The 19780-nt window shown below is 38.7% G+C and overlaps 1 protein-coding gene across 2 annotated transcripts in view; it reads left to right on the top strand.

Moving 5' to 3' along the window:
• Positions 1 to 1340: 1340 nt before the first annotated feature.
• CYSLTR1 (cysteinyl leukotriene receptor 1) overlaps positions 1341 to 19780 on the top strand; it is a 61500-nt gene continuing 43060 nt past the window's right edge. For both annotated transcript variants that reach the window (XM_065915603.1, XM_065915600.1), the window contains exon 1: positions 1341 to 1792. The gene's annotated coding sequence lies outside the window, so the exon portion shown is untranslated. The remainder of the gene's footprint in view (positions 1793 to 19780) is intronic.

Raw genomic sequence — 19780 nt, 5'->3', positions numbered from 1 at the left:
TTAGGAATCTGCTGCCAATTATAACAAACATGGCATAAATTGATATAGCTAAACAAGGCCAAAACACAATTGGGGATGAGTGGAGCACTGCTTTTTCCATCCCAGAGGCAGAGAAACAGCTAAAGACAGACAACTGGGGGAGTACATAGAGGCACCACAGAGCATTCTGTCTCTGCCAGTTATTGTGATATCCTCTTGAAAGATTTTGCCTCTTTCTTTTTCCTTCCTTACCTGAGTATGTACTGTGCTTCCACCATAGTTGAAAATGGCAGTAACAGTCCAGATTGGAGGCAAAGTGGTAACTTATCCTCTGTCTCTCTTATGAACTTTCCCCTAGATCTCTGGGGATCCAAACTCAGTTGAAGAAATTCTATTTCTAATATCACTTCAGTTAGTAAACTTTCCAGGAAAGGATTAGTCTGATCTTGAATCCAAATGTTATCTCCTTCTTTAATTTGGTTGATTGACTTTTCCCCCCAACTAATACCACAGCCAAGAATACTATGAAAGGAGATGAATATTTAAGAAACCTTAGAGCCCTGACCCCAGGTTGGCTGTGAGATAATTCTGGTACCTACAGATGCAAAGTTCAAGCCTTTGTTCCTGCAGCAAGCAGCAGGTCAGAAGGATGTTGCTAGTTTCCTGATTTACTGAGTACACAAATTAGTTAATAGTTATAGGGCTATGTTTTCAAAGTGTTAATATGAACATATTTATGCCATCCCCAGATGAAATATCTTAATACTCAATACAATTGAAGCAACCAACTCACACTAGGGTATTATTATCCATTTGGTTCATAACATCAAAGTGCTGCCCCGAGTTCCAGTCAACACATAACAGACTGCTATATCCCTTTCTCCAGAAGCAGACAGAGTATCCCAAAGCTCCAATATCCCAGAGCCTAGCCAAAGACAAATTTCTTCTAAACTCCTAACACAGGCCCACAGACAGAAAACCCAGTCATTCCAGACCATTCTTAGTGTGACAGAAAGAAAAAAAAATCATTTTTAATTCAATGGAGGTAATGTATTGCCATGGGGATTTTGAGAAACCAAATTCAACCTAAGACATTTATTTTTCAGGACATAAGACACCAGTAAGGAGAAGGATTTTTAGAATGCAGATAGAGCCATAATTGTCAGTGAGAGAGAGATGTGAAATTTATCTTGCCTAAGATCAGGTTTCACATGCTGACGGTTATATTAGCATATACTGGTAGGATTATATTTCTCCACCTACAAATAGTCTAACCACTCCCCCAAATCATAAAAATCAGAGAGAACTAAACTGGACAGAGTATACTCCTTCCTGCTTCCAAGCTCAGAACAGTTGTGTGATTTCCTGAGGATTCCGTTGCTGGAGCTAGGGATAAAAGTTCATTTATACACACAACAACCTTCAAGTCCAGTTTCTTTTCTTCTCTCTTTCTGCCTTCCCCTTCCCCCACTTTGAACCAGAGTAGCCAAATTGAGGCGTGCTTTAAACAGCTTGAGGACTGATCTGAAAGAGGAAGAAGAATTTGTATACATTGGCTAGCATATGTGCCCTGCCCTCCTCTCCTCTTGAAAATAGCAGCAACTCATCTTTTCAAAGAAGTTTGCCTAAAAGAGCAGGCACACTGTGAATGGTGTTTACTTTCAGGACCTCCGGGGTATTCAAATTTACTGTACAACTGACCAACGATGATTAGCTTTCCAAGGGACGGATAGATTGGATTTACTGAAGACCTGGAGCTTGCTTCTGAGAGTGAATGCAAAAGACCCTAAACTGTCAACCTTGAAGTTAACAGGTAAGCAGATTCAATGTTTTTTTCGGTGCTAGAACCAGGCATTCTGCTGATGGTAGATTTTAGCAAATTCCCAGGAGCTTGAGGATAAATAATTTGCCTTGCCTGCTTTAAATTGGGCTGCTAGTATGATTCTTTCTGCTTTATTTATTGGATAGAGATTCAATAATCTAATCAGTCAGTCAACAAGTATTGCTCAGTGCTTCTGTTAGGGGTTCAATGCGACAAAATACAGAGGGGACACTCCCCAAGCTTCCAGCACCTTTGCAATCAAGTAAAAAAAAAGTAAGGGATTTTTTTATTCTTTATTAAGGGCTCAGTGGAGTTTCTCTAAACTGTAGTAGCAGTTTCCTTTAACATACAAATAAAATATACAGTGACTGCTGAAGGTAAACCCACTAGTGAAGACTGATGTGGTATCTTCACAAGGTAGTTTCATATTCATTATCCTACTTGAATCTATCAATATTCTGCAATTTAAACAAACAAGTGTTATTATTTCTGTTTTGCAAAAAAATAAATTCAAAGGGGTTAAGAAATTTTCTGGAAACTTGCCACACAACTAGAACTGGCAAGTTCTGACTAAAAACTGCAAGTAGAAAGCTTTCACAATTATAAATGAATATAAGGAAATTAGATGATTTAGTAGCTTGGACATATCTGACTTATACCAGGTTTAAACAGACCTACCACTTCATATATTTTAATCAAAATCTTTGACCAAGAGAATCCTTCTACTTAAAAGGAAAGAGTTGTTTTCAAAAGTAAACAAATGGGTTGGTGGATTCCATCTATCGCTAAAAAGCAAAAACAAAAACTAACTTGAATTCAGTGGTTCTGCCTTCCAATCCTCTGATTATTTTGAAATCTAGAAAAAGGATTTTTCAGGCTATTATTTAAAAAAATGTAACTAAACTCAGAGTTGAGATTGCAATGCATTTCAAATATGTTGGTGAAAATTGTTTCCAGATAATTTTAAATTTATAATCTCTACTACAACAAAATCAAGTTTATGGTATCTATTTAAATTATTCAGAAAACTTTCTGTTGCTGTTTTATTATTAATTGTTCAATCAAAACTAAAAGCAGTCTGTGTTTACACTGTAAGTAAATAACCTAAAGTACTGTATTTACTTCAGTCCCCTTAATAAAAGCTGTTCTCCAGGCCCCCATGATATTTAAATGACTATATTAGCGAGTCCCTTCCTGCAAATGAAATAAATCAGCCCATGAACCCAAATAGAAAAGTAAAGTGAAGTGAAGTGAAAGTCGTGTCCAACTCTTTGCGACCCCATGTACTATACAGTCCATGGAGTTCTCTAGGCCAGAATACTGGAGTGGGTAGACTTTTCCTTCTCCAGGAGATCTTTCCAACCCAGGGATTGAACCCAGGTTTCCCACATTGGTAAAGAAACCCAGGCAGATTCTTTACCAGCTGAGCCACAAGGGAAGCAATAGAATGGTAGGCTAAAGAAAGTTTGCAGGTTGAGTTCAGTGCAAATTCATCATTTAGGCAAGCTTGCCATACATCAACACGAATCAGCCACAGGTATACATATGTCCCCCCTCCATCCTGACACCCCCTCCCACCTCCCTCCCCACCCTATCCCTCTGGGTTGTCCCAAAGCACTAGCTTTGGGTGCCTTGCTTCATGCATCGAATTTGCACTGGTCATCTATTTTACATGTGGCAATGTGCATGTTTCAGTGCTATTCTCTCAAACCAACCCACCCTCGCCTTGTGCCACTGAGTCCAAAAGTCTCTTCTTTTTACATCTGTGTCCCCTTTGCTGCCCTGCATGTAGGATCGTTGGTGCCGTCTTTTTAAATTCCATGTATCTCCCCACCAACATGGTAATTTCCTGAAAGGCAGGAACTACATCTAACTTTACTTTGTGGTACATGTTATATTGAGCTTAACTGAAGATTGTTTAACTAAATTACAAGAGATTGGAGCTATTTTAATAAGAACATAAAAGTAACAAAATAGATCAGACTAGCGGTCCATGCAGAGCTATCTGTGTTACTTGGGAGATTATGATAGATACTCTTCATGGCATCAAATCCACAAGGTTTGATATCTATCTTAAGGATCAGTGCTGTTCCTTTAATATCTTATTATTAATAAGCAGTACTGCAAAGGAAAATTTATAATTTTCAGCACCATGGGTGAATTTTGCTTTTATCTCAGATAAATAGTTCCTGAAAAATCAAAAGCTTGACTAAAGATGGGAGAGAAAAGATAGTAGAAAATGAAACTGATGATTCTGGGCTAGGAAGACACCTAAATGCTGAATTCACACTGGACTCAACCTGCAAACTTTCTTTAACCTATCATTCTATTAAATAGCTCTGTATGGACCACTATTCTGATCTATTTTGTTACTTTTATGTTCTTATTAAAATAGCTCAAATCTCATGTAATTCAGTTAAACACTCTTCAATTAAGCTCAATACAATATGTACCACAAAGTAAAGTTAGATGTAGTTCCTGCCTTTCAGGAAATTACAATGTTGGTGAGGAGATATATGGAATTTTAAAAGATGGCACCAACGATCCTACATGCAGGGCAGCAAAGGAAACACAAATGTAAAGAAGAGAATTTTGGACTCAGTGGCACAAGGCGAGGGTGGGATGGTTTGAGAGAATAGCACTGAAACATGCACATTGCCACATGTAAAATAGATGACCAGTGCAAATTCGATGCATGAAGCAAGGCACCCAAAGCTGGTGCTCTGGGACAGCCCAGAGGGATAGGGTGGGGAGGAAGGTGGGAGGGGGGTTCAGGATGGGGGGGACACATGTATACCTGTGACTGATTCATGTTGATGTATGGCAAAAGCCATCACAATATTATAAAGTAGTTATCCTCCAATTACAATAAATCAATTAATCTTTTTTAAAAGAATGAAAGAACATAAAAATATGAGATGGTAAACCAGTGTTTTTTTTAATGGCAAAGGCATTTAGAAAAAAAAAACAGTGGGCTGGGATGAATGGAGAAGGTGTCACAGAGAAGATAAAATGAGATAGGTCTAGAAGAATATCTAAAATATGGAACCATGCTGAACAAACTTTCTCTGCACATAGTAAGTGGTAAATATGCATTGTTTAAATTCAATTCTAGTCACAGAAATGATGTGAGAAACATATTGTGTCATGACTGAGTTTGACACCTACAAGGTATACTGAGGACCCTGATCTGGGATTGTGTTGAGGTAACACAAAATAAATCTGGATAGAAATTTAAGGCCAAATTATTAGCCATTGAATTCCAAGCACTTTTTAAGGGGTAATCATATTAGCAAACTTTGAATAAGTGAAGACCTGATAGAAAAAATATTTTTAGTAGACAAATCTAGCAGATTTTCATATACCTGAGTACATTTATAGAAAACTGGAGATGGAGAAACCACTTAAAAAGAGTAGCAGTTCCCACCAAGAGTGTAAGAGGGTTCCCTTTTCTCCACACCCTCTCCAGCATTTATTGTTTGTAGACTTTTTGATGGCAGCCATTATGACTGGTGTGAGATGGTACCTCATTGTGGTTTTGATTTCCTCTTCACTGATAATGAGTGATGTTGAACATCTTTTCATGTGTTTGTTACCTATCTGTATGTCTTCTTTGAAGAAATGTCTGTTTAGTTCTTTGGCCCACTTTTTGATTGGATTGTTTATTTTTCTGGTATTGAGCTGCATATACTGCTTGTATATTTCAGAGATTAATTGTCAGTTGCTTCATTTGCTATTATTTTCTCACATTCCTCAGACTGCCTTTTCAACTTGCTTATAGTTTCCTTCATAGAGACTCCTTAAAAAAAAACTGGAAATAGAACTGCCATACGACTCAGAAATCCCACTGCTGGGCATATGCAGCGAGGAAACCAGAACTGAAAGAGACACATGTACCCCAATACTCATAGCAGCACTGTTTACAATAGCTAGGGCATGGAAGCAACCTAGATGTTCATCAGTAGATGAATGGAAAAGGAAGTTGTGATACATGTACACAATGGAATATTACTCAGCTATAAAAAATGCATTTGAGTCCATTCTAAAGAGGTGGATGAAACTGGAGCCTATTATACAGAGTGAAGTAAGTCAGAAAGAGAAACACCAATACAGTATATTAATATATATATGTGAAATTTAGAAAGACAGTAACAACGACCTTATATGCAAGACAGAAAAAGAGACACAGATGTAAAAAAGACTTTTTGGATTATGTCGGAGAAGGTGAGGGTTGGATGATTTGAGAGAATAGCATTGAAACATGTATATTACCGTAAGTAAAGCAGATGACCAGTGCAAGTTTGAATCATGAAGCAGGACACTCAAAGCTGTGCTCTGGGACAGTCCAGAAGGATGGGGTGGGGAAGAAAGTGGGAGGTGGAGTTCAGGATGGTGGGACACATGTACACCTATGGCTGATTCATGTCGATGTATGGCAAAAACCACCACAATGTTGTAAAGTAATTAGCCTCCAATTAAAATTAATTAATTTTTTTAAAAAGAGAGAAAAGAATAGCAGTTAATGAGGCTCTTCTACTGCTATTTGGTGGTAGTGGAAATGGAATGAAGAGTAACTCAAGAATAATTGGTGAAAGCTGGTGAGTGACTAGATATAGGCAGCATAGGAAAGAAATGTCAGAGCTGTCTCTGAAATTTTGAAACTATGGGATCTGGGCACCAATGTTACTACTATTTATATAAATATGTAATTTGAGGGTAAAGTGTTTTGACCAACTGGGTTTGAGGAGATGGCAAAAACTCAAAGCAATCTCCAATGAATAGATGGAAATAATGACCCTGTACATGAATGATGGGTAAGAGGTGGAGGCCAAAATTAAATCTGGGGAGTGTAACAGCCAAAATCATAAGAATTACTCAGCTTAGAAAAATCAAATATAAGACATGACCAAAGACTGGAATTCATGCAATACTTACACTTTCAGTGAAGAGGAAGAAGACAGTCCTGAAAAATAAGAGCCACGGAAATATAATTCCTCTCAAAGGGCTTCCTTTGTGGCTCAACCATCAAGTACCTGCCTACAATGTGGGAGACCTGGGTTCGATACCTGGCTTGGGAAGATCCCCTGGAGAAGGGAAAGGTTACCCACTCCAGTATTCTGGCCTAGAGAATCCCATGGACTGTATAGTTCATGGGGTTGCAAAGAGTCAGACACAACTGAGAGACTTTCACTTCACTTCACTTCAAAGAATTTTTTTAAAAGTCTTGAGGAAAGGTATCAGATAATTTATTCTTTTAAATGTCCCCTGACCACCAGTAACTTTCACAGTACCTCATATACACTGTGAGTACTTAATACAAAGTTATTCTAACATAGGCTAGCATGATTTTTTTCTTCAAACTCTATTCCAGTTTGAACTCTGTCATAAATGGTGCAACCTAACAGTGGCTGCTCTAAACTACCTTGCTGAATGAATTTCAATGGGAATGAAATTGAGCCAGGATAACTGAGAGTTCATCCTAGCCTTGGCTTCTAATCTGCTGTCTGTTCTCTAGCAAGTTCCTGAACATCATATTTCTTGATATCTTCATGTATTGTATGTAGTAGTGAACAAATGGAGATATTTTTCAGATCCTTTAAAATGGTAAATACGAAAGCAACTTGAAAATACAAGCCACTTTCCAAAAGAGTTTTAAGTCTATTCCAGGAGAATAAAATATGTAACAAAATTAAATGTATGTTGAGGCATCAGGGCCAGTTACTTTCTGCTCCCAACATTACACTGTAGACAAGGGCCTCATTCTAAGCATCAGCAATCTCAGCCAACTCTAAGGACCTTTCAATAGGATCCAATCCTTTCATTACCACTAACTCTACAATACTTGTACAAGCATCAATGTGAATTCTGGAAAGATTAAAAGATTTAAACTTTTTATTATGTGTTGGGGTATAGCTGATTAACAATGTTGTGATAGTTTCAGGTGAACACTGAAGGGAATCAGCCATACATATACATGTATCCATTCTCCCCCAAACCTCCCCCCCATCCAGGTTGCCACATAAGATTCTGCAAAGTTCCATGTGCTATAGGCAGTACGTCCCTGTTGATTATCCATTTTAAATATAGCAGTGTGTACATGCCCATCCCAAACTCCCTAATTATCCCTTCCCTCCATCTTTTACCCCAGCAAACATAAGCTGGTACTTGAAGTTTGTGAGTCTGTTTCTGTTTTGTAAATAAGTTCATGTGTATCATATATTTTTAGATTCCACATATAAGGGATATCATATAATATTTCTCCTTCTCTCTCTGACTTACTTCACTCAGTATAACACTCTCTAGATCCATTTGTGTTGCTGCAAATGGCATTATTTCATTATTTTCAATGGCTGAGTAATATTCCATTATATATATGAACCACATCTTCTTTATCTAGTTCTCTGTCAATGGAATTTTAGGTTGTTTCCATGTCTTGGTTAGAGCTGAAATGAACACTGAAATGCATGTATCCTTTTAGACCATGTATTTCTCTGGATATATGCCTATGAGTGAGATTGCAGGGTCATATGGTAGATCTCATATGAGACAAGATGGCAGTGTAGAAGGGTGTGTGTCCATCTTTTCCTGTGAGAACTCCAATATTTCAGCTTGCTGCTGAACAATCATCAAAAGGAGAATGTTGGATCCCACCAAAAAAAGACCCCACATCCAAAGGCAAAGGAGAACCCCCAACAAGATGGTAGGAAGAACAAAATCATGTTTAGAATCAAATTGCATATCCGCCAGAGACACTCGGAAGGTCAAACAAAACCTTGTGCACACCAGGACCCAGAGGCCCCACAGAGACCAAACCAGACCTGCCTTTGAGTGTTTGAGTGTTTCATGTGGGGGCATGAGTCAACAGTGGCCTGCCATGGGGACAGGGGCTCTGGTTGCAGCAGACCCAGAACATGCTGCGTGTAGCATAAGCCTTCTTAGAGGAGGTCATGATTAGCCCCACCGTAGAGCCACCGAGCAGACAATCCACAAACTGCAGAATAATTATACCAAAGAAATTGTCACACCACACTGTTAATAAAGTTCTAGGACCCACAAAAGATTTCCCACTTGGGGATCCAGCAAAATGACTGAGAATCCCCAGGGAATTTGACATTGCAGGCCAGTGGGATTTGATTAGAGAACTTCCGCAGAAATGGGGAAACATACACTTCAAAAGCACAAACAAAACCTTGTGTGCACCAGGACCCAGGAGAAAGGAGCAGTGTCCCCACAAGAGACTGAGCCAGACTTGCCTGTGTGTGTCCAGGACTCTTCAGAATCAGGGAGTCTGAATACAGGGGCACTGAGTCAGGGGCACTGAATACAACAGTGTGGGCATGAGTCCTTTTAAAGGAGGTCTCCATTACTGCCATTACCCATACCATAGTTTGGCCTCAGGCCAAACAACAGTGAGGGAACACAGCCCTGACCATCAACAGAAAATTGGATTAAAGATTTACTGAACATGGCCCTGCCCATCAGAACAAGACCCAAATTCCCCCACAGTCATTCTCTTCCATCAGGAAACTTCCATAAGCATCTATCCTTATCCATCAGAGGGTAGACAGAATGAAAACAGAAAACTAAACAAACTGATCACATGGATCACAGCCTTGTATAACTCAATAAAACTATGAGCCATGCCAGGACCACCCAAGACAGATGGGTAATGGTGGAAAATTTGGACAAAATGGGATCCACTGAAGAAGGGAATGGCAAACCACTTCAGTATTGTTGCCTTGATAACCCCATAAATAGTATGAAACAGCAAAAAGATGACACTGAAAGATGAACTCTCCAGGTCGGTAGATGCTCAATATGCTACTGGAGAAGAGTGGAGGAATAACTCCAGAAAGAATGAAAAGACAGAGCCAAAGTGAAGACAATGCCCAGTTGTGGATATGAATGGTGACAGAAGTAAAGTCCAATACTGTAAAGAACAATATTGCATAGGAACCTGGAATGGTAGGTCCATAAACCGAGGTAAATTGGAAGTGGCCAAACAGGAGACAGCAAGAGTGAACATTGACATTTTAAGAACCTGTGAACTAAAATGGACCAGAATGGGTGAATTTAATTCAGATGACCATAATATCTACTACTGTGGGCAAGAATCCTTTAGAAGAGATGGAGTAGCCATCATAGTCAACATATGAGTCTGAAATGCAGTACTTGGGTGCAATCTCAAAAATGACAGAATGATCTCTGTTCATTTGCAAGGCAAATCATTCAATAACACAGTAATCCAAGTCTATGCCCCCACCACTAATGCCAAAGAAGTTGAAGTGGAACAGTTGTGTGATGACCTACAATATCTTGTAGAACTAATTTTTTAAAAGATGTCATTTTCATCATAGGGGACTGGAATGCAAAAGTAGGAAGTCAAGAGATACCTGGAGTAACATGCAAGATTGACTTTGTAGTACAAAATGAAGCAGGGCAAAAGCTAACAGAGTTTTGCCAAGAGAACACACTGGTCATAGCAAACACATGCTTCCAACAACACAAGACAATTCTACACATGGACATCACCAGATGGTCAATACCAAAATCAGACTGATGATATTCTTTGCAGTCAAAGATGGAGAAGCCATAAACAGTCAGAGAAAATAAGAGCTTACTGTGGTTCAGATCATGAAATCTTATTGCCAAATTCAGACTTAAATTAAAGAAAGTAGAGAAAACCACTAGACCATTCAGGTACAGCCTAAATCAAATCCCTTACAATTATGCAATGGAAGAGACAAATCACATTTAAGGGATTAGATCTGATAGACAGAGTGCTTGAAGAACTATGGATGGAGGTTTGTGACATTGTACAGGAAGTGGTGATCAATACCATTCCCAAGAAAAAGAAGTGCAAACAGGCAAAATGGTTGTCTGAGGAGTCCTTACAAATAGCTGAGAAGAGAAGAGAAGAGAAGCAAAGACAAAGGAGAAAAGTGAAGATATATCCCACTGAATGCAGAGTTCCAAAGAACAGCAAGGAGAGACAAGAAAGCTTTCCTAAGTGATTAATGCAAAGACATAGAGGAGAACAATAAAATGGGAAAGACTAGAGACCTCTTCAAGAAAATTAGAGATAACAAGGTGACAAAACTCACTGAAAAATAAAAAATAAATAAATAAATAAAATATTTTAGAGCAATGTAAAAAAAAAAGAAAATTAGAGATAACAAGAGAATATTTCATGCAAATATGGGCAAAATAAAGGACAGAAAAAGGATGAACTTAACAGAAGAAGATATTAAGAAGAGGTGGCAAGAATACACAGAAGAACTATACATAACAGATCTTCATGACCCAGATAACCACAATGGTGTGGTTAGACTACAGCCAGATCCTGGAATGCGAAGTCAAGTGAGCCTTAGGAAGCATCACTACAAACAAAGCTAGTGGAGGTGACGGAATCCCAGTTGAACTATTTCAAATCCTAAAAGATGACGCTGTGAAAGTGCTGCACTCAATATGCCTACAAGTTTGGAAAACTCAACAGTGGCCACAGGACTGGAAAAGGTCAGTTTTCATTCCAATCATACAGATAGGCAATGCCAAGGAATGTTCAAACTACTGCACAGTTGCACTCATCTCACACACTAGCAAAGTAATCCTCAAAATTCTCCAAGTGAGCCTTCAACAGTACATGAACCAAGAACTTCCAGATGTTCAGACTGGATTTAGAAAAGTCAGAGGAACCAGAGATCAAATTGCCAACATCCACTGGATCATCAAAAAAACAAGATAGCTTCAGAAAAACATCTAATTCTGCTTTATTGACTACGCCAAACCCTTTGACTGTGTGGATCACAACAAACTATGGAAAATTCTGAAAGAGACAAGAATATCAGATCACCTTACCTGCTTCCTGAGAAATATGTACGCAGGTCAAGAAGCAACAGTTAGAACTGGACATGGAACAACAGAAGGTTCCAAATTGGGAAAAGAATACATCAAGGTTGAATATTCTCATCCTGTTTATTTAACTTATATGCAGAGCACATCATGCAAAATGCTGGGCTGGATGAAGAACAAGCTGAAATGAAGATTGCCAGGAGAAATATCAATAACTTGAAATATGCAGATGATACCACCCTTATGGCAGAAAGCGAAGAGGAACTAAAGAGCCTCTTGATGAAAGTGAAAGAGGAGAGTGAAGAAGCGGGCTTAAAACTCAACATTCAAAAAATTAAGATCATGGCATCAGTCCCATCACTTCATGACAACTAGATGGGGAAGCAATGAAACAGTGACAGACTTTATTTTCATGGGCTCCAAAATCACTGCAGATGGTGATTGCAGTCATGAAATTAAAAAACACTTGCTCCTTGGAAGAAAAGCTATGACCAACCTAGACAGCATATTAAAAAGCAGAGACATTACTTTGCTGACAAAGGTCCGTCTAGTCAAAGTATTGGTTTTTCCACTACTCATGTATGGATGTGAGTTTGACCATAAAGTAAGCTGAGCATCAAATAATTGATGTTTTTGAACTGTGGTGTTGAGGAAGGCTCTTGAGAGTCCCTTGCACTGAAAGGAGATCAAACCAGTCAATCCTGAACTAAATCACTCCTGAATATTAATTGGAAGGACTGATGTTGAAGCTGAAGATCCAACACTTTGGCCACCTGAAGAACTGACTCCTTGGAAAAGACCCTGATGCTGGGAAAGATTGAAGACAGGAGGATGAGATGACAGAGGATAAGACAGTTGGATGGCATCACCAACTCGATGGAGATGAGTTTGAGCAAGCTCCATAAGTTGGTGATGGACAAGGAAGCCTGGCAGGGCAACAGTCCATGGGGTCACAAAGAGTCGGACAGGACTGAGTGACTGAACTGAACTGATGGTAGATCTATATTTAGATTTTTAAGGATTTTCCGTACTGTTTTCCATAGTGGCTATACCAACTTACATTCCCACCAACAGTACAGAAGGGTTCCTTTCTCTCCACACCCTCTGCAGCTTTTACTGTTTGTGGATTTTTGATGATAGTCATCCTGGTTGGTGTGAACCAACGTTCACTGTAGTTCTGATTTGCATTTCTCTAAAAACTAGCAATGCCAAACATCTTTCTTGTGCTTATTGGTCACCTGTATGTATTCTTTGGGGAAATGTCTACTTAGGTCTTCTGCCGAATTTTTGATTGGATTCCTTGTTTTGATGCTTATAGGTATCATGAGCTATTTGTAGATTTTGGAGACTAATTCCTTATCAGCCACATCATTTGCAAATATTTTCTCTCATGTGTGGGGCTCTTTTCAATTTATTTATTGTTTCCATATTGTGCTAAAGCTTTGGCATTTAAGTAGATATCATCTATTTATTTCTGTTTTTATATCCATTATTCTGGGAGGTGGATTGAAAAAGATACTGCTACAGTTTATGTCAGAGAGTGTTCTGCCTACATTTTCCTCTAAGAATTTTTTAGTGTCTGGTCTCACATTTAGGTCTTTAATTCATTTTGAGCTTATTTTTGTGTACTGAGTTAAGTAACTATTCAACTTCATTATATATTTATATATATATATATATATGGCTGTCCAGTTTTCCCAGAACAAATATTTGTTGAAGAGACTATCTTTCCAAAATTTTGTAGTCTTGCCTTCTCTGTCATATATTAATTGGCCATAAGTGTGTTGGCTTATTTATGGGTTTTCTCTCCTTATTCATTGATCTATATTTCTTTTTTTTTTTTTTTTTGCACCAGTGCCATACTTTTCTGATGCAGAAGTAATTGTGATTTTATTATTTAATTTTATTTTTTCATTTATTTATATTAGTTGGAGGCTAATTACTTTACAATATTGTAGCGGTTTTTGCCATACATTGATATGAAGCAGCCATGGATTTACATGTGTTCCCCACCCTGAACTCCCTCCCACCTCCCTCCCCATCCCATCCCTCTGGGTCATCCTAGTGCACCAACCCCGAGCACTTGTCTCATGCATCAAACCTGGACTGGCGATCTGTTTCACACTTGATAATATACATGTTTCAATGCTATTCTATCAGATCATCCCACCCTCGCCTTCTCCCACAGAGTCCAAAAGTCTGTTCTATACATCTGTGACTCTTTTCCTGTCTTGCATATAGGGTTATTGTTACCATCTTTCTAAATTCCATATATATGTATTAGTATACTGTATTGGTCTTTATCTTTCTGGCTTACTTCACTCTGTGTAATGGGCTCCAGTTTCATCCATCTCATTAGAACTGATTCAAATGTTTTCTTTTTAATGGCTGAGTAATATTCCATTGTATATATGTACCACAGCTTTCTTATCCATTCTTCTGCTGATGGGCATCTAGGTTGCTTCCATGTCCTGGCTATTATAAACTGTGCTGCAATGAACATTGGGGTACACATGTCTCTTTCAGTTCTGGTTTCCTCGGTGTGTATGGCGTTAGAAAGTATTCTAGTTTCATTCTTTTACAAGTGGTTGACCAGTTTTCCCAGCACCACTTGTTAAAGAAGTTGTCTTTTCTCCATTGTATATTCTTGCCTCCTTTGTCAAAGATAAGGTGTCAATAGGTACGTGGATTAATCTCTGGGCTTTCTATTTTGTTCCACTGATCTACATTTCTGTATTTGTGCCAGTACCATACTGTCTTGATGACTGTGGCTTTGTAGTAGAGCCTGAAGTCAGGCAGCTTGATTTCTCCAGTTCCATTCTTCTTTCTCAAGATTGCTTTGGCTATTCGAGGTTTTTTGTATATCCATACAAACTGAATATATTTGTTCTAGTTCTCTGAAAAATACCATTGGTACCTTGATAGGGATTGCATTGAATCTATAGATTGCTTCGGGTAGTATACTGATTTTCACTATATTGATTTTTCCAATCCATGAACACCGTACATTTCTCCATCTATTTGTGTCCTCTTTGATTTCTTTCATCAGTGTTTTATAGTTTTCTATATATAGGTCTTTTGTTTCTTTAGGTAGATATATTCCTAAGTATTTTATTCTTTCATTGCAATGGTGACTAGTATTATTTCCTTAATTTCTCTTTCTGTTTTCTGATTGGATTCTTAAATGTACAAAATTGATATCAAATAATAAAAAACAAAGATTAAACATCTATACTAGAGGTTAGACTCTTAAAGTACAATATTAAAAAAACAAAAACACATAAAGTGTAAGCAATATATATGAAGTTTGTTTTAAATATAAGGTCCTTTTTTTTGCAAGGTAATAGTGGGTTATAAAAATGAAAATTAAAGGAGTAATAGAGGACTTAAAAAAAGAAGAAAAAATTTTTAATTAAAAATAATAATAATAGTAAAAATATATCTAGGAATTTCTCTGGAGCTGTTGCAGGCAGTGTGGATTCAGTTCAGATAGTTCCTTGTTCCCGCTTATACTTCTCAATATCTATAGGCCCCTTCCAGTGTAGTCGGTGTTAACTACAGGGATTTTAACCTGTTGCACCTGTCACTTCTAAAGCTGTTCACTTTGTTTATTTGGCTTCTGTTTGCAGGTCTCTTCAGTGTCTAATTTCCGCCCTGTCACAGGGGGGCGGAGGGGGTTTCTTGTTCAGGTTCACTTGTTCAGTCGTGCTGTGGGGAGCAAGGAACACTGCAAACAAATATCAATGGCGTGTGTGGGGAGTACTCACAGTGTTTTGGCCACACTGGGTTTGCCCCCACTCACGGTGTGTGTGCTTTCCCTGTCTACACTGCTCAGGCTTCAGGTTGCTTTACAGGGAGTGGACCCTAAGTTCCATGCACTTCCCAGGTCTAAGCCACTCAATTCAGGTTCTCAGGTACTCCACAAAGGCTCAGACTCGGTTGGGCCTGTGTTTTGTGCCGTTCCCAAGCAGCTCAGGCAACCGGGTGCTTGACGAGCGCACTCTCTTCAGGTGCAGTGCAATTTATCCCCTCCCCAGTCCCAGCCTCAGTTTCCGGTCATGCCTGGTCTGGTGTGCCTGTGTCTCTTCTGGGGAGCTGATCTCTGGCTGTGACCCTCCTAGTGGATGTCAACCATCCAGAATCTCAGGAAGTCTTTGGTTAGAAACTGGAAGCCTGTTTGCAGTTTGGTAGGGGATGCCCTCTCTGGGGCCAAGCTGGCCCCTTTCCGGCTCTGACTGGCACCCACCTCCCCACGTGCCTCTGGCGGGGGGTGGGCTGGTGCACAGCCAGCTAGCTCTTCTCTGGTATTGCTCAGTCCTTTGTTCTCTGAACAGGCTGGCAATGCCTTAGGTTGGGGCTTTTCACAGGTTAACTCCCTTGCATGTGCACGCTATCCCACAGTTTAGGTTGCTATCTCACGTTAGCTCCCTCAGATTGCCCTCAGGGCATTCAGGCCTGGTCCTTACCCTAAGCTATGCCGCCCACTCCGCTCCGTTCAACCCCCACTTGCTGGTGGTGGATGCGAGCGTCTGGGGTACTTTTCTGCTGGGAGTTGCCTTTAGGCATGTAATCTGTGGGTTTTGTTTATTTATTTCTCCTCCCAGTTAGGTTACCCTCTGAGATTTGAAAACCTCCCCCAGACCTGCTGGTGAGAGGGTTTCCTGGTGTTTGGAAATTTCCTCTATTAAGACTCCCTTCCTGGGACGGATCTCCATCCTTAACTCTTTTGTCTCTCTTTTTATCTTTTATATTTTGTCCTACCTCCTTTCAAAGATAATGGACTGCTTTTCTGGGTGCCTGATGTCCTCTGCCAGCGTTCAGAAGTTGTTTTGTGGAGTTTGCACAGCGTTCAAATGTTCGTTCAATGAATTTGTGGGGGAGAAAGTGGTCTCCCCGTCCTATTCCTCTGCCATCTTAGCTCCTACCCTAATTGTGATTTTAGATAGTAATTTTAAATCGTTATAACTAGGCTCAACACGTTTTTATTAATCAAAATAGAAACCATTACAATCAACACATTTTTGACAACAGGAGTTGTTTGTTTATCCCTGTAGTATAAAAATCTGTGCTTCAGGATTTGACAAACTCTTGGAAAGCATTTTGTGTCTCCTGCTAGTTCTGAAGGTGTATTCCATGCAAAAATTTGTCAAAATGGTTGAATAAGTGGTAGTGGTTTGGCAAGAGGACAGGTGAATATGGTGGATGAGGCAAAACTTTGTAGCCCAACTCATTCAACTTTTGAAGTGTTGGTTGTGCAACGTGTGGTTGAGCATTGTCATGGAGAAGAATTGGGCCCTTTCTGTTAAGCAATGCCAGTTGAAGACACTGCAGTTTTTGCTGTATCTCATCAATTTGCTGAGCATACTTCTCAGGTGTAATGGTTTTGCTGGGATTCAGAAATCTGTAGTGGGTCAGACTGGCAGCATACCACCAAACAGTGACCATGACCTTTTTTGGTGCAAGTTTGACTTTGGAAGGGGCTTCCCTGGTGGCTCAGATGATAAAGAATCTGCCTGCAATGCAGGAGACCTGGATTCAATCCCTGGGTTGAGAAGATCCCCTGGAGAAGGAAATGGCTACCTACTCCAGTATTCTTGCCTGGGGAATTCCATGGATAGAGGAGCCTAGCAATTAACACTTTCACTGCTTTTCACTTGGCTTTGGGAAGTGCTTTGGAGCTTCTTCTCGGTCCAACCACTGAGCTGGTTGTCGCCAGTTGTATAAAATCCACTTTTCGTAACATGTCACAGTCTGATCAAGATTGTTGATCCTTGTTGTGTAAGAGAAAACGACACTTAATAATGAAGTTTTTTTTTTTTTTATTTTCAGTCAGTTCATGAGGCATCCACTTATTGAGCTTTTTCACCTTTCCAATTTGCTTCAAAGTCTGAGTAACCATAGAATAGTCAGTGTTGAGTTCTTCAGCAACATAGTGCATAGTTGTAAGAGGATCAGCTTCAGTGACTGCTTTCAGTTGGTCATTGTCAACTTCTAATGGCTGGCCACTATGCTCCTCATCTTCAAGGATCTCATCTCCTTTGCAAAGCTTCTTTAACCACCACTGCACTATATATTCATTAGCAGTTCCTGGGCCAAATGCGTTGTTGATGTTCCGAGTTGTTTCCACTGCTTACAACCCATTTTGAACTGGAATAAGAGAAACACTCAAATTTGATTTTTGTCTAACTTCATTTCCATAGTCTAAAATAAAGATAAAATAAGCAGCAGGTAATGTCACTAACAAAAAAAAAAAAGGTAAAGTGAGAAATGCACATTAAAATGATGTTTAACTTAACCACATTTATTTAAGAATGTATTCCAATATCAAACAGCAAACTTCAACAATGCAAAAACTGCAATTACTTTTGCACCGACCTATACAGTATAGTCTGAAGTCAAGGAGCCTGATTTCTCCAGCTCTGTCTTTCTTTCTCAAAATTGCTTTGACTATTCGTGATCTTTTGTGTCTCCATGCAAATTTAGGTTTTTTTTGTTATAGTTCTGTAAGAAATTCCATTGGTATTTTGATAGAGATTGCATTGAATCTGTAGATTGCCTTGGGTAGTATAGTCATTTTGACAGTATTGATTCTTCCAATCTACAAACATGGTGTATCTTCCCATCGGTTTATGTCTTCTTCAGTTTCTTTCATTAGCATCTTATAGTTTTAAGAGTACAGGTCTTTTGTATCTTTAATTATGTTTGTTCTTAGATATCTTATTGCTTTTGATGTGATGGTAAATGGAATTATTTCTTGAATTTCTCTTTCTGATCTTTCATTGTTAGTGCATAGAGATGCAACAGATTTCTGTGTGTTAATTTTGTAACCTGCAGCTTAACCAAGTTCATTGATGAGTTCTAGTAATTTTCTGGTAGCATCTTTAGGATCTTTCATCTAAAGTATCATGTCATTTTCATACAGTGACTGTTTTATTTCTTCTTTTCCAATATGGACTCCCTTTACTTTTCTTTCTTCTCTGATTGCTCTAACCTAGGACTTCCAAAACTATGTTAAATAAAAGTGGCAAGAGTGAACATTCTTGTCTTGTTCCTGATCTTAGAGGGAATGTTTTCAGATTTTCACCATTGAGTATGATGCTAGCTGCAAGTTTGTCTTATATGGCCTTTATTATTTTGAGGTGTTTTCCCTCTATGCCCACTTTCTGGAGAGATTTTTTAATCATAAACAAGTGCTGAATTTTGTCAAAAGTTTTCTCTGCATCTATTGAGATGATCATATGATTTTTATTCTTCAGTTTGTTGATGTGGTGTATCACATTTGTTGACATATGGATATTGAAAAATCCTTCCATCCCTATGATGAATCCCACTTGATTGTTGTGTATGATCTTTTTAATGTATTGTTGGATATGGATTGCTAAGTATTTTGTTGAGGATTTTTGCATCTCTATGTTCATCAGTGATATTGGACTGTAATTTTCTTTTTTGTGATATCTTTATCTGGTTTTGGTATCAGGGTGATGGTGGCCTCATAAAATGAGTTGGGAAGTTTTTTTTTCCTCTGCAATTTTTGAAACAGATTCAGAAGGATAGATGTTAACTTTTCTCTAAATGTTTCATAAAATTTGCCTGTGACACTGTCAGGTCCTGGACTTTCATTTTTTGGGGGGTTTTCAATCACAATTTCAATTTCAGTGCTTATGATTAATTTGTTAATATTTTGTATTTCTTCTTGGTTCAGTATTGTACCTTTCTAAGAATTTGTCCACTTCTTCCAGGTTGTCCCTTTTTTTTGGTATATAGTTGCTCATAGTATTGGTACTATGATCTTGGTATTTCTGTAGTGTCAGTTGCAACGTCTCTTTTATTTCTGATTTTATTGATTTGGGTCCTCTCCCTTTTTCTCTTGATGAGTCTGGCTAAAAGGTTTATGTATTTTGTTTATCTTTTCAAAGAACCAGCTTTTAGTTTCATTGATCTTTGCAGTTTTTTTCTTTGTCTCTATTTCATTTGTTTCTGCTCGGATCTTTATGACTTCTCTCCTTCTGTTAACTTTAGGTTTTGTTCTTTTTTCTCTAGTTGCTTTAGGTATAAGGTTAGGTTGTTTATTTGAGTTTTTCCTTTTTTGTTACTTGAGGTAAGATTGCAGTGCTATAAACTTCCCTC

This window comes from Muntiacus reevesi, chromosome X (genome assembly GCF_963930625.1).
Source record: "Muntiacus reevesi chromosome X, mMunRee1.1, whole genome shotgun sequence".
NCBI classification, from domain to species: Eukaryota; Metazoa; Chordata; class Mammalia; order Artiodactyla; family Cervidae; genus Muntiacus; species Muntiacus reevesi.
This window is presented reverse-complemented; position numbering and strand designations above follow the sequence as displayed.